Source organism: Antechinus flavipes, chromosome 2, assembly GCF_016432865.1.
Source record: "Antechinus flavipes isolate AdamAnt ecotype Samford, QLD, Australia chromosome 2, AdamAnt_v2, whole genome shotgun sequence".
NCBI classification, from domain to species: Eukaryota; Metazoa; Chordata; class Mammalia; order Dasyuromorphia; family Dasyuridae; genus Antechinus; species Antechinus flavipes.
Window position 1 is genome coordinate 146305030 of NC_067399.1, and position 15955 is coordinate 146320984.

The 15955-nt window shown below is 37.6% G+C and overlaps 1 protein-coding gene across 1 annotated transcript in view; it reads left to right on the forward strand.

The window, feature by feature from the left end:
* Positions 1 to 11871: 11871 nt before the first annotated feature.
* Positions 11872 to 15955, forward strand: part of ZNF395 (zinc finger protein 395) — a 93175-nt gene continuing 89091 nt past the window's right edge. The window contains exons 1-2 of the mRNA XM_051975747.1: positions 11872 to 12512; positions 13744 to 13822. The gene's annotated coding sequence lies outside the window, so the exon portion shown is untranslated. The remainder of the gene's footprint in view (positions 12513 to 13743; positions 13823 to 15955) is intronic.

Sequence of the window (15955 nt, forward strand, 5' to 3'; positions counted from 1 at the left end):
ACCCACACTTAACACCATACACCAAGATAAGGTCAAAATGGGTTCATGACCTAGGTATAAAGAATGAGATTATAAATAAATTAGAGGAACACAGGATAGTTTACCTCTCAGACCTGTGGAAGAGGAAGGGATTTATAACCAAAGAAGAGCTAGAGATCATTATTGATCACAAAATAGAAAATTTTGATTACATCAAATTGAAAAATTTTTGTACAAACAAAACTAATGCAGGCAAGATTAGAAGGGAAGCAATAAACTGGGAAAACATTTTTACAGTCAAAGGTTCGGATAAAGGCCTCATTTCCAAAATATATAGAGAATTAACTCTAATAAGAAATGAAGCCATTCTCCAACTGATAAATGGTCAAAGGATATGAACAGATAATCCTCAGATGAAGAAATTGAAACTATTTCTAGCCATATGAAAAGATGCTCCAAGTCATTATTAATCAGAGAAATGCAAATTAAGATAACTCTGAGATACCACTACATACCTGTCAGATTGGGCTAGAATAAAAGGGAAAGATAATATGGAATGTTGGAGGGGATGTGGGAAAACTGGGACACTGATACATTGTTGGTAGAATTGTGAATATATCCAGTTATTCTGGAGAGCGATTGGAACTATGCTCAAAAAGTTATCAAACTGTGCATACCACTTTGATTCAGCAATGTTACTACTGGGCTTATATCACAAAGAGATTTTAAAGAAGGGAAAGGGACCTGCATGTGCAAGAATTTTTGTGGCAGTCCTCTTTGTAGTGGCCAGAAATTGGAAACTGAGTGAATGCCCATCAACTGGAGAATGTCTGAATAAATTGTGGTATATGAATATTATGGAATATTATTGTTCTGTAAGAAATGACCAGCAGGATGATTTCAGAAAGGCCTGGAGTGACTTACACGAACTGATGCTGAGTGAAATGAGCAAGATTAGGAGATCATTATATACTTCAACAACAATATGATGATCAATTCTGATGGACGTGGCTCTCTTCAACAATGAGATGAACCAAATCAGTTCCAATAGAGCAGTAATGAATTGAACCAGCTACACTCATTATAAGAACTCTGGGAGATGACTATGAACCACTACATAGAATTCCATTCCCTCTATTTTTGTCTGCCTACATTTATGATTTCCTTCACAGGCTAATTGTACACTATTTCAAAGTCTGATTCTTTTTGTACAGCAAAATAACTGTATGGACATGTGTGTGTATATATATATGTATATATATACATATATATATACACATATATATGTATATATATATATATATTTAATTTATACTTTAACATATTTAACATGTATTGGTCAGCCTGCCATCTGGGGGAGAGGGTAGGAAGAAGGAGGAGAAAAGTTGGAACAAAAGGTTTTGCAGCTGTCAATGCTGAAAAATTACCCATGCATATATCTTGTAAATAAAAAGCTATTAAAAAAAAAAAAAAGATGAGTTAGGAAGACTAGATGTGGATACCTCCTTTTTATAGAAGAGGAAATATGCTGTGATGAAGCAATGTCTGTAAAGTACTTTGAGATTCAATTTGGTTCAATTGAATTTATTAATTTAAGTGCCCAATAAATGCTAGGTACTATGCTGAGTGCTAAGGTTACAAATGAGAGAGAGAGAGAGAGAGAGAGAGAGAGAGAGAGAGAGAGAGAGAGAGAGAGAGTTAGTTAGTTCCTATTCTCAAGAAGAGAGTAATATTATACTCATCTCTTTTGGGCAAAAAGTTTGCCTACTAAATGTAGGACTCCTCTCCCCTATAGTAGTACCTCTCTTTTCATAGACATTTATATTGTCTTAAGGCTGAGGGGATAGTAGTGCCGACATTATTAGCCCCATTTTGAAGAAGTGGAGACTAAGGCTAATAAAGTTTAACTGACTTGCCTAGTATTTATATGGTTATTAAGTAGCAAAACTCCAGGTCTTGTGACTTCAAGGTCAGTGCCTTTTCAGGACCTGGAAAAGCATCTCACTTAATAGTGGCAAACTAGGACAGTATAGGCAGGATTACCAAGGCGCATGGGGCCCCTCCTAAACTACAACATGTCCCAGAATCTCGTACCCTTCCTGTCCCACTATCAATTTCATCCAGCCTGACTGACACACAGGCCAGGTGAGGAATCTCAAGCCAGGAATAAAAGGTAACCCATAACCCCATCAATTAGATGGATGGTGGTGTGATAGTGGGCATCTTCCTGTTTCCCTTAATTTTGGTTCACATTCTCTGTCAGGAGAGCACTCTGAGTCTTATATGTCTAGTCTCAGGATCATAACTAGGAGCACTTCTGAAAGCTAACACCAGAGGCTATGAGAATAGAAAGGGAGTGTTGAAAAAGAAATTGTGTCTACAGAGAAGTGCTATATGTGTTTAGATTCCTTTCCAAGATGTATGCAAGTTAATGAAGCACATACATGTTTCAGATGTCTGGGTGTATATAAATGTGTGTATATATGTATATGTATGTATGTGTATATATGTAAAATATAAATTTGAACCAATTAGAAAACATTTGCCTAAGGGCCTATTCTGTTTAAGCCTTAGTATATGCCTTCAATAGCTCCCATAACTTAAAGATCACATAATTGAAAGTGGAAGAAACCTGTAGAAAGGAACAAAAAGTTCCTCTATAACCTCCAAGAAATGGTCATCCAGTGTCTTCTTGGATGGTGGGTGGAGAGGATTCCATTCCATTTTTTTGATAGTTCTAATTGTCAGGAACTTTCCCCCTTAAATATACTAAATCTGTTTCTTTATAGTTTTCATCTGTTTCCCTCTGGGCTCAAACAGAACAAGCCTAATTTCTTTTCCACATGACAACTCTTTAAATATCTCAAAATTGCTACTATATTCCTCTACATTATTTTCTTTATCTCCAAGATAAATATCTTAAGTTTTTTTAATTGATCTCTCATCATAGCATAGCTTGATCTCTAGTTCTCATATCATTTTTATTCTCTTATTTTGTAGTTTTCTTTTTTTTTTCAATTTTTTCATAATTATAACTTTTTATTGACAGAACCCAGGCCTGGGTAATTTTTTGCATTATCCCTTGCACTCACTTCTGTTCCGACTTTTCCCTTCCCTCCCTCCACCCCCTCCCCCAGATGGCAAGCAGTCCTATATATGCTAAATATGACACAGTATATCCTAGACAATATATGTGTGCAGAACCGAACAGTTCTCTTGTTGCACAGGAAGAATTGGATTCAGAAGGTATAAATAACCCGGGAAGAAAAACAAAAATGCAAACAGTGCATTCATTTCCCAGTGTTCTTTCTTTGGATGTAGCTGCTTCTGTCCATCATTGATCAATTGAAACTGAGTTAGATCTCTTTGTCGAAGAAATCCACTTCCATCAGAATACATCCTCATACATACAGTATCGTTTTGAAGTACATAATGATCTCCTGGTTCTGCTCATTTCACTTAGCATCGGTAGCATCAAGTAAGTCTCTCCAAGCCTCTCTGTATTCATCCTGCTGGTCATTTCTTACAGAACAATAATATTCCATAACATTCATATACCACAATTTACCCAACCATTCTCCAATTGATGGGCATCCATTCATTTTCCAGTTTCTAGCCACTACAAATAGGGCTGCCACAAACATTTCGGCACATACAGGTCCCTTTCCCTTCTTTAGTATCTTTTTGGGGTATAAGCTCAGTAGTTATTCTGTAGTTTTCCAGCTTCTCTATATCCTCAAAATGTTCTGCCTTCAAGCATGAATTGATATTTTGCTGAAATTTAAGTATATTATGTCTATGGTATCTATTGTCTGACCTACTATTAGTCAAATTATCTCATTCCCTCAAAAATGAGATTAGTTTAGAATGACCTGTTCTTGATGAAGCCATCACAGCTTTTAGTGATCACTGCTGGTTCATCTCCTTTTTGAAAAAAATAATTCATTTTATTACTAATCAGCAAGAAATATATATATTTCCATGTGCAAATAAAAACAGGAAAGAGGATTTTAATTACATATTACTCTTTAATATCTTTCATATCACTTCTCTTACAAAATTCAAGGTGCCTTCTCATGCCCAATATGCATTTTGCCATTGTTTGCTGGGTGATTTACAACTTCAATTCTTTGGAGACTGTGGAAGGGTAGTCTATGTTTTATACCTATCTAATCTTATATCATAATCTGAATAATAGTCATTCTTCTTTACCTTGGTTTTTTTTCCCCTGTAGATAATTATGCTTAATTGGCTTATTACTATCCAAAAAAGTGATCAAGAAAATGTCATAGGCTTATAGCATAATAGATCTAGAACTGGAAGGAATCTTACTGACCCAAATTCATTTTCCTGTCTCTCCAAAATTTTTATGAGGCATTAAGGGCATTCCTTGGCAGAGATCTGAAATAGGAATAGACAGACTTTCACAAATAAGATTCTGTGACAGACAACATCTTTATGGTCATACAATTGATGAAAAGATGTAAGGATATAAGATCCCCCTTTGCTAATTGCTTGTTGAGTATAAGAAAGCATTTAATTCAGTAGAAAAAGATAATACCTTAAAAGTTTTTTTCCATCAAGATGTCTTTCATACATATATAAAAATTATAGAAGATTTCTTGGACAAGGGTGACTTTGGTGATGTTTTGATTATTAATGTGAAAAAAGGCATAAAACAAAGATATAAATTCAATAAAAGGTGTTTGCCACTATCCTATAGAATATCCACCATGGTGTCCAAATCTAAGACAGATTTCCTATAGATGATAAGGTCCTCCCAATCTCCTATTTGTGGATAACATTATGCTGATTGAATAAAGTTCTGGAATGTCCTAGAACTTTCCCATCATTAAATACACAAGAAAAAACAAGTAGATGAAAATAATACTTATTGTACAGATTGCAAACTGAAGTTGGATAGGTAACCTATAGAGTTTGTTCATAAGTCTTTTTTTGGAAATCTGTAGTATCTTTGATAGACATTGTAAATGGACTATAACTAGACCCTAAATTGAATAGGAGTAGCAGTACAAACTAAAATGCTTTGAAGGAAATAATATTTTTAATGACTTAAAATTTCTCCCTGGAATAAAGGTGATGTGTAGCTGAGTCAAGGAATACCTTGGGCTCCAAAAAATTGAATCATATGTTCACCCAAAGGATCTGGGAAGAGCAGACAAAGGGAGAAATACATAACAAATGAAAAATTGTACTGGAGGAGATGCCTTGGTCATATAATAAGAGCAAGAGATGACAGATGAGCAACTTGCAATGTTAAGAGCTCTAGAGAAAGTAGCCCATATGGCAGATTTACAGGTTATGAATAAGAGATGTACATAATAGAAAGCATGGAGGGGATGCAATCTCAATCACTGGAGAAAAGTTACATTGTTGAAATCACAGATCCATTAAGGATTAATATAAAATGGAATGAATGATTAGATCTTTCTTTTCTTTTCTTGGTAATCTTTTCTTTTTGAATCACCGTTACTTCCCCCAAAACTCCTTTTCTTTTGTATTCCTTACTCCCTACTTCAGAAATCTTTCCTTTTACAGAGAAATATTAGTCGAGCACAACAAATCAACATGTTAGCTAAGTCTGAAAATGGATCTCTCATTCTACAACTATAATTGATCAACTTTCTTTGAGAGGTCATCAATCAACAAACATTTATTAAGCACCTACTATGTGTAATACTGTTGGATTAGGATACAACTGAAGATACAAAAACAAACAAACAAAACAAAACAAAACAAAAAAACAAGGCAAAGGTAAGTCCCTGCCTTCAAGGAGATTAGAATTAGAATCTAATGGAGGAAGACGACATGCAAATAAATATATACAAAGCAGAGTATAAACAGATAAACAGGAAATAATAGGTCATAGATCAAAGTTTTGAACTTTTTCAAAACTTTTGCTTTTCTTCTTTTTTCTTGATTCTGCTAATTTTACTCTGTATCATTTCATGCAAGTCTTCCCAAATTAATAATTTTGGTTTTATTATTAGTTATTTAATTGGTAATTAAGGGAAAGTGGTAATTAATTGTTCTGGGTTAAGACTTTCTAATCTCTTTCCCTAGATATAACTACTGCCACTGCCTAATCCTTCTCCTATCCATTTTTCTAGATTAGCCTAGGAGCAGCATTATGTGTTCTTCAAAATTTACCTTATTTCTTCCCTCACTGTATGATCTGGTAACATGGGTTTTCTGAGTCTGTTTCACTGCCTGTCCTTTCATTTTTTAGAATGTTTGCCCTCTTCACTTGTGCCTTCTGGCCTACTTTTTGAAGAAGCCTTTCCAGGTCCCCCAGTAATGATAATGCCTTCTTCCTGAGATAATTTTCCACTTTCATTGTAAATATCAAATATATTTATAACATGTTGTCTCCTCTATTAGAATGTAAGCTCCAGAGAACTTGTTTTTGCCTTTCTTTGTGTCCCCAGTATTTAGTACAGTACCTCATACAGTAAATGCTTCATAAATACTTATTAGCTTACTTATACCAAGTACCAACCACACACATCTTACCCATTCCGATACAGCCAAGGCCATACTGCCCTATAGACAGTGTCTCTCGGCTGGATTCCAATGCCAACTATCTGCTCCAGTCTGGTTCAAGGTGAGCTAAAAAATATTTTAGAAGAACTGACAGTGAGCAGAGGGGTGAGGTGGTAATAATGAATCCCTACCATCAAGGGGGAGAGGAGACACAAAGTTTAAATAAATAATAATGAATCCCTACCATCAAGGGGGAGAGGAGACACAAAGTTTAAATAATAATGAATCCCTACCATCAAGGGGGAGAGGAGACACAAAGTTTAAATAATAATGAATCCCTACCATCAAGGGAGAAAGAAGATACAAAGTTTAAGTAAGAATGATTCTACAGTCTAGAAGAGGGATGAGACACATAGGCTTAATGTGTTACCTCACATTTCATAGTGCTTCTGGATTTACAAAGATCTTTCATCTCACACATCCTTAAGAAGCAGGCAGTACAATTACTGTAATTTTACAGTTAAGGAAATTGAGGCTTACACATAGGTTAAGTCACTTTCCTTTGGCCGCACAGCTAGTAAGTATAGTATCCAGGTATGATTCGATTCTAATTCGCCTTTTCTGACTTCAATTCTAGATTCTGTATACTACACCAGGGATCATGGGTACATTGAAAGAGTAGTGCAAAACAAAGTATTGTGTGACATCTGATCTGGAAAGCCCTTACCATCTTCTGTCTGTTTCAGACCTGTTTTCAGCAGTCTCTCCCTCCTGATTCCAGTTCCCAAAGTCCAGATCTTCTGACTTAGCTGCTGGCTGCCAAGTGCAGACGGCCCTGATGTTGCCTCAATAGAGGCATCTGGAGATGCATTCTCCTGTATATATCTCCTATATTACATAGAATTGTTTACAGAAATAATGAGAAAAGGTAGAAAAAATGAGAGGATTATTTTTTTCCCAAAAAGGAGCCATTTGGAAGATGTTCTTAGGGGTGGATTGCTCACTTCAATCAGTCAGTAAGCACTTATTAAATGCTTACTATATACCAGGTACTGGGGATACAAAAAAAATGCAAAACTAGTTCCAGTCCTCAACAATCTCACTTTCCAGGGGACTCCGGCTCCAACTACTATGTATAACAAACAAGATATATACAGGGTAAATTGGAGGCAGTATTTGAGGAAAGATATTAGCATTGAGGGCTAGGGGGAATTCTTGCAGGAGGGATTTTAGCTGAGACTTGAAGGAAGCCTGGGGAGGTGAACCGCGCCCACCTCTGAAAGTCCTACAGTTTTAACATGACTTGGGGAAAATTTGAGCCACCTCCCTCAGGGTGATATTCTGAACTAGCAAAGTGGGTTCAGGAAAACTGAAGGTAGTACCGGTCTGTGCAATGAGCCTTCATATGCATCAAGGCAGGAAGGCAACCCATTAATGCAGCAGGAAGAGCTGCCAGTTGGTTTAGCTTCGGGGGAGGAGAGCCTATTTACATGTAGAAGTTTCGTGCAATGTCGGATGCTTGCATATGTAGCGGGAACTCCAGCGGTCGAGGAAGAATGCGCTTTGCATGGTGGCAGGGCGTGGTCAGGGCCGGTGGAGCTGTAGGGATGTGAATAATGTGGCCTGTGTGCCCACCAAGATCATTGGAGCGCACAAGGGACAGGGTGTGTGTGTGTGCGTGCGCGCGCGCGTGTGTGCAGCAGGGGAGCAGCGGCCCAAACCTGATGCCAGCGGGCTGGAAGCCAGCGCGGGGGCCCAGGCAGGCAAGCAGGCTGCAAAGGAGGGAAGAACGCTAGGCCCCAGGCGGGCTCTAGGGAATGTAAAGGGGGGCAAGGCCAAGGACATGCCCCCGCCCCTTCCTGCAGCTGACGCTCCCGACCCCCCACCTCCCGTCCCCAGCCCAGAAAGGGAGGGAGGGTGGCAAACACGGAGCCTCCCACCACAACTCCTGCAGCCTGGGGGAAAGCACTTGGACACCCCGGGGAGGAGGGCGGTGCTTTGCCTCAGCCGGGCTAGGGGGGTGGGGAGGGGAGAAGAGAAAGAGGGAGAGACTGGCTACTCCGAACAGACGCGGGAGCGCTGAGGAGAAGGAGGCGGCGCGCGCTGGACCCGGAGGGTGCCCCGCCTCCCGGCCAAGACGGGCGGGAGGGCGGGGCCTGTAGTTAAGGGCGGAGCCTGTTGCTAGTTTTGGGGCAGGAAACGGGAAGAAAGGGGCAGGTCCAACCGGGCTGCTTGGTTAGACCGCTTGTTTACTCCCGGCGGGGGAGCTTTAACCCTGGGGGCGGAGAAGGCTGGAGAAAAGCAAAACGCGGATTCCGGAGTAGGTGGGATTGGCAGGAAGGCGGGGAAAGGAGCTAGAGTTTATAGAACGGTGCTATGGCTGGATGGATCGATGGACGGAAGGATATTCAGCCAGTCTTTTTCCCTCCTTTCTCCAGCTACAACTCTTCCTGCCTTTCTGTAAAGGATGTGTAATAAATTGGTGCAATCTTTCCCATCTTCCCCTTAAGATGGGCTTTGGGAGGAGGACTGACCCAGACAACCCAAGTTGCTGGCAGTACCCCTAGCCTTATGTGGGTGGATGCCCGTGAATGTGTCCCTGAACACGTTTTTACTGCTCTTCAAATCCAGGAAATTATTCAACTGCAGTTTCCTCATCAAAAGATGGCATTTTAAGTAGCTCAGTGTGGCCACAGTTTGCGCAAATTGAATTCCTCATTTTTCATACCTGGAAGTCTCTTGACCTCAGTTTTTGGACTAAAGCAACTCACAGCAGTCAACAGAGTACAGACATTCAAAACAAGAAACAGACTGCAGGCTGCATGCATAGTCTGTAACACTCCAATAATTGTATTTAGAGGGCAATTTAAATTCCAAATAAGCAAAGTCTTCACTTTCAGATTCATCACAGACTTGTAAATTACATTCCATCAGCCCACATCCGACTTTTGCACCCATGGAACAGGTACTTTCAGCTTTTGGGAGGAGGGAAAGCTTTTTTCCAGCAAAACCGTATCTGGATAGAAAGATAAAAACATCCAACTTGTAAATGACCAGTGTGTAGCAACATTGCTCTCTGGCATAGGAGGAAAAAGGGGGATCTTCAGGTTCAGAAGTAGAGGAAGATAAAAATGTGTCAAGGAGAGGAACAACTAACTAAAAGAAGCTAACTTGGTGTTAAACTCTTGCTCAAAGTTGACCTACCCATCTGGTGGCCCCCCTGCCCCAAAATATGTTTTATCATATTGCCAGAATAATGTCATTTGATATTCTCCTTGAAGTTTTTGAACTTTTTTTCCCATTTTGATAACTCTCTTAATAGAAGTGGATGCATAGTCTGTAACATTCCAATAATTTTTAATTTAATACTTTTTTACATTTACATTTTTATACATTTAAAAATTTTTAGAAAGGATTATTAATTAATTAATAATATTATTAGAGGTTTATTTGTTTTGATGCTGTTTAAGGTCTTAATCAACCACACTAAGTGACTGGATAAGTGTATATAAATTACTTTCTTCCTCACTCTTGGAAAAGATTGTCCTTCATGGAGGGAATGAGAAAGAAAAATATTGTCATACCTTTCCCATTTTTTGACTGTTCCCATCTCAGATTCTGATATATTGAGGGTTGGCAGAAGAAATTAAATGGGAATTTTTTTGGTGTTTTTCAGAAGTCACAGTTGATGTACAAAGGCCAGCAGATAATAGAAAGTTTTTAGAAACTCAGAAATGTATAGTATATGTGTATGGTATTAAATAATATCAATGTATTTAATCTTTTAATATCATAATAATTCAGGCTTCTTCTCTGGTACAAAGGAAGGGTCAAAAAATTTACTTACATCTTCTAGATCACAAGCTCCTAGGATATGGAAGGTGTAACCGTAGTTGATTTTGGAAAGAAGGAAAATAGGTGATTTGGGAGCTAGGACTAGAACCCAAGTCTCAACTCCTAATGATGGATAAAGTAAAGGCTAACTGAGATGTTAAACTGAGCAGAAGGAAACAGAGGAGCAGTCCCTTCTTTCTAGACTGTGAGAGAGCAGAAATAGATCTTTCAGAACAAGGTCATATCATGAGAGAACTCAATGGTAAACTCAATGAGTGAGAATTAATGGTCAGAACTGCTAATTGGCCTTCAAAATATTAAGAGAAGCAGGTGGCTAAATTTCATCTCCAGTCCTTCTCTAGATTGATTTAGCTATCTTAGGTTTCTGTTAGCACCAATCTTAGTCTCTATAACTGTTTCTGCCTGTCTTCCACCTCTACTCTTTCTTCTGGCTTGTTTGGTTAATATTATTTATTTTTCCCACAAGTAGTGATAGGAGTTGGATGGGGGCCATGGCTAAAGTCTATTCAACCTCCCATTATACTTGATGCAGTCAGGTATAGTGAAAAGAATACTGGACTTCAAGTTAAGGGTTTAAATTCTGCATTTATCATTTACTATGTATCGTGTATAAAGTTATTTAACCCCTCTATGCTTCAGTTTGCCCTCTGAAATGGAAATAGATATTCCTATTTCCTGTATCCTAGGGATATTGTGAGCTTCCATTGAGATAATTTTAAGTGTTGTGTAAACTTTATATCTCTTCAGCTATTAATAAGATACCTAAGAAATCATATTGTACTCTATTACCTCCACATTTAAAAAAAGTACCCTAATGTCTGAGCAGAGAGCAAGAAATTAGATTCTATCACATGATCTCATGCCACACTAGGCAATTTTCTTTTAGTTGGTGCAATGGGAGACAAATGACTTGAGTCAGTGAAACCCACTGATACTAAAACTCATTTAAATTGATAATTTCAAATTTTACCTGAAGTATTAACTTGTAACAAAACTAATAATTTTGTGTCTCCTTTCCTTTTCTTTCCTTTACCTGTTATCTGGAGAAGGTATTAATGAATAAAGCAGAAAACAGGAAACATTCAAATTAATGGAGTAAGCCTAAATTAAATAACCTCAAACAATCCCAGAACTACAAAATCCTAAGAATTTGAACGGACCTTAGTGGCCATATCTTGTCCAATTCTCACACAAAAGGCATCCCCACTATAACATACCAGACAAAGGGTCATCTAACTTGTGCAAGACCTCTATGGAGAGCTACCACTTCTCAAAGCAGCTACTAATTGGACAGCTCTAATTGTTCAGAGGCTTTTCCTGAAGTTTAACCTAAATTGACCCTTTTACATCTTCCATTCATTGTCCCTAGTCCAGTGTTCTGAGGTCAAACAAAGCAAGCCTAGTCACTAGTTGATTATAAATGAGCTATGGAGCTATGAATTGTTGAGATAAAGCATTTAAAACTAAGACTTGAGTGGTCAGCGTGGAATGCAAAAGTTTTGCTGCTTCTTCTTCTTCTTTTTTTTTTTTTTTTTAAAGTATGGCACAGCTGGAAACAAGACTGAGAAATACTGATGTGATAAGATTATATGAGGGAGACAAAAGAATGAATGATCATAGGGAATTGGAGGATATGAAGAGAAGAGTGGAACTAATGGATTTCCAATCTAAAACCATGTTGCTTTGCTTTTGCAAAGCTTCTTAAATTATGGGTTGTGGGTTGCAACTGTAGGACCCTGGGCAAGTCTGTTTGTTCTGTTTGCCTTAGTTTCTTCACTTGTAAAGTGAGCTGGAGAAGGAAATGACAAATTATTCTAGTGTATTTGTCAAGAAAACCCCAAATGAGGTCTTGAAAAGTCAGACACAATTCAAACAGCTGAACCAAAAAAACAAAACTAATACTCTAAAAATTACACAGCTTACATTCTAAGGGACTTCGCATTTTACTTGAGCACAAACTATCCAGAAGCCTTTGAAGGGAACTGTGATCTTGAAAAGTGGCTTGATAAGTGAGGTGGAAGCTATCCTAAACAAGTAAAACAAAACAAAACAAAAAAAAAAAAAAAAAAAAAAAAAAAGAGGAAGAATCTGACCTTGGCAAATTAGAGAAAGGTAAAGATAAACCAGAGTCTCAGCTGGAGTCTGCATCCTGAACTTGATCACCATGCTTTCAGGTGAGTGTTTCTCTCATGTAAGACCCCTCCTCTCTACTCACATAGCTGCCATCCTGGTACAGGTCCTCAAAACCTTACATTTCGACCATTGCAGTAGCCTTCTGATTGGTTGCTGCCTCAAATCTCCCCTCATTCGATTCCATCTTTCACTTGACTGCCAAACTGTTTTTCCTAAAGTACAAATCTGACCATGTCACCACTCCCCCCACTCAATACATTAATTACTTCTAGGAACTTGAAATAATATTTAGCTTTTAAATTCTTTTATAACCTGTTCCCTTCATATCTTTCCAGTCTTCTTTCATTTTATTCTCTTTTACATGCTACATTGGTTTACTCATTATTCTTCTCAAGTGATATGATAACTCTTGTATGCCAATTCCATGACTTTTCACAGGTTGTCCTCCCATGTTTAGAATTTTTTCCTTTCTCACTTCTGCCTCTTCCCTTTTCAGGCTTAAGACTCTGCCCAAACTCTACCTTTAGCAAAACAAAATAAAAAACTGGCTTTCTTCCTTCCCATCCCAACCTAAGTGCCTGCCCTCTGAGAATATGTTTTTACATCCATTATTGTATTTTGGATTTTTTTTTGTATATTAATTTTTTTTGTCTTACCATTAAAAGATGAGCTTCTTGAGGATAGAGGCTCTCTTTTTTCTTTTTCTGTATTTCCAATACTTGTTGACTGACTGACTTCCGTCAGACATTGAACTGACTCAAGAATAGTGTTCAACTTTGGAGATCTCAAATTAGTGTGATATGGTGAAAAGACTACTGGTTTTGGAATCAGTGTTTAATCCTGTTCAGGAGCTCTCTACTGCTAAACAGAGATGGAGCTTTCTGTAGATTAGCCTTAAGGAAGAGACTCCAGGTTGACTCCAATTCTCCATTAGGAAAAAATCCAGCACATTATTATTAAATAATTATAAGTAATGTCTTTTGTGGACTTAATTATATGGGCTCCTAAGTCATATAACTTCCTGGATTATATCTTTTCTAATTTTCTGATCAGAAATGTTTCCAATGATGTTTCAGGGAGCTGTGCCGACAATGAAGGCCATTACATTTACTCAAATCTTTTGTTTATTTAACATTTCATATGTTTATGGCTGTGGTTATAATTCAAAGAGACTATGGGCAAGTACTATTTTTATTTCCTTTTATCTCCCTAAAGTATATAATTCCATGCTTTGTTCATAGTTGATGCTTAACATTTGTCTAATTGAATTAGGGTCCCAAGGAGCAAGATAGGATTCTTGGATTTCTCAAAGACCTAGGTTAAGAAGAGCAGGAAACACCAGAGTTCTGAGGTAGGTAAACAACTTAACTTTATGAATTTGTCATGGAGAGTGCCGCATAATGTGAATCCTATTTTTTTTTTTTTAAATAAGACTATAATCTTGGCCTGAATTTCCTCTTTACCTCCACCTGGCCTTGGTTTCTTTTATGCTTTTTTTCAGCATGTATCTGAAACTTTGAGGCATCTCTTATGCAGCAAATCTCAAGTCTGGCAGATTATCATGTCATTGAAATGCAGAATGTAAAAATATTTCTGGCACAGTTGGTCTGGGCTTTGAGGATCAGGCCTTCTTACCAGGCCCCATTTAAAGGGTCCCATACAGATAGAATATCTTGAATTTAGCTGTGTTCTGAATTCTACTCTGATTTTAAAAAATGTTCAAATTAGGGTACTGAATCTGGGTTGGTGAGCACAATTAGCATTTTCCTTTGCCCAATTTGATTTGGGGCCAAGGTTGTGTTTAGTTAATCTTGCAAAATCAAACACAATCTCAGAGACTAAAAAGGCATTAGGGGCCACCCAGTTTAACTCCTACTTGACAAAAAATTTCCCTCCACAATGTTCCCAGTAAATCATCTAGTCTTGAAGGGGAACCCCTTAGTTCTTGAAACTTTATTCCACTTTTAGATTGTATTATTAGGATGTTTTTTTTCTTTCACAAATTCTAGATTTGTTTCTCTGCAAACTTTTTGCCCATTACCATTAGATCTGCCTTCTGGGGGTTAAGTAGAACATCTTGTTTCCTTCTTCCACATGACAGACTTTCAAATATTTAAAGACAGTTATCATCTTTCCATCATTTTACCCTTCCCCCCCAAACTTCTCCAACTATCCTTAGTTCCTTTAACTGAACTTCATATATGGCATGATCTTAAGACACTTTACCATCCTGTTTGCTATCCATTAATGTTCTCTAGATAATCAATGTTCTTGCCAAAATTTGGCACCTGAAACTTAATATGATATTCCAGGTATAACATAATACCACAGAATAATGATCAGAATGAAATGGGATTATCAATCACTTTGCCCATTCAGGAGACTGTGTCTTTTTTTTTTTTTTTTTTTAAATGCAGCTCAAGATTACATTGTTTTTGTTTTTGTTTTTTTTTTGTTTTTGTTTTTTCTTTTCTTTTCAGATGAACTGCTTTCTAGTCAGAGTTCTTGTATTGTGTAAAGCTGATTCAAAAAAACAAATCTCAGGTGTAAGCCTTTGCATTTATTTCTATAGTGGAGGGATTGATTAGAACATTTTTAATGGGGCTGAGCACGCATGTTTTAGTTTCATGAGAAGGGATTCATGTTTCTTGGCCTTTTGCTAAAAAGGGCATGCTGGACCAGAAGCTCTTGGTTGGGTCACATGGTACTTGTAATTGGGCTTTCATATCAATGAGAAATCAGTGACTAAGTCAGGGTGAACAATCTATTCATTGAGTTTTTAAAGGAAAGGATAAAATATCTGCCTATCTTTTTTTTCTCCTCTATTTTGAGCATTTTACTTGGGATTTGTTTAGCTTTCTTCTCAAAGTCTACTGAGGGAAGGAATTTTCCTTTCATCTCCCTGGTAGCTACACACATGTAGCAGTGTGAACATGTTCTTTCCTAGATGAGCTTAGAACTGAATCTCAAGCCCCTAACTGCCTTTTCTACTGCCTCTTTCTTCCTTTGGGCATAAGAGACAGAACAAGCATCTTGAAAGATGGATGTTTCTAGCCCTTAAGGCTAATTTGAGAGTTTGAGAGGTCAGCAGTTCTTAGGTACCCCAGTCATGAAGCTTCAACTATAGTGCTTCTGAGAGGAAAAAAAGAAAGTATTACACCAAGAGGATTCTGTAGCCCAAGAGATAAAGCCTCAATTATACCCTGGCTTGTCAAGAAATCTGGACTTGTGAGCAATATACATTGTGTTGGTCACAGATGAAAGTGAAATCCCCACTCAGCAACCCCACAAAGAATTTAATCTTTTAAGTATTTGCTAATATGCACTTATGAATGTTTTGTATTTCAGATACTTTTTAATGAGAGAAATAATTGTTTTATACTTGATATTTTGTGTAGTTTTATATCTTTATGAAAGTGAGCCTGCTAGTATCTTTTGAGTAGATCGTAGATATGAGACACTTCTAATCTTTGTTTAACAGATT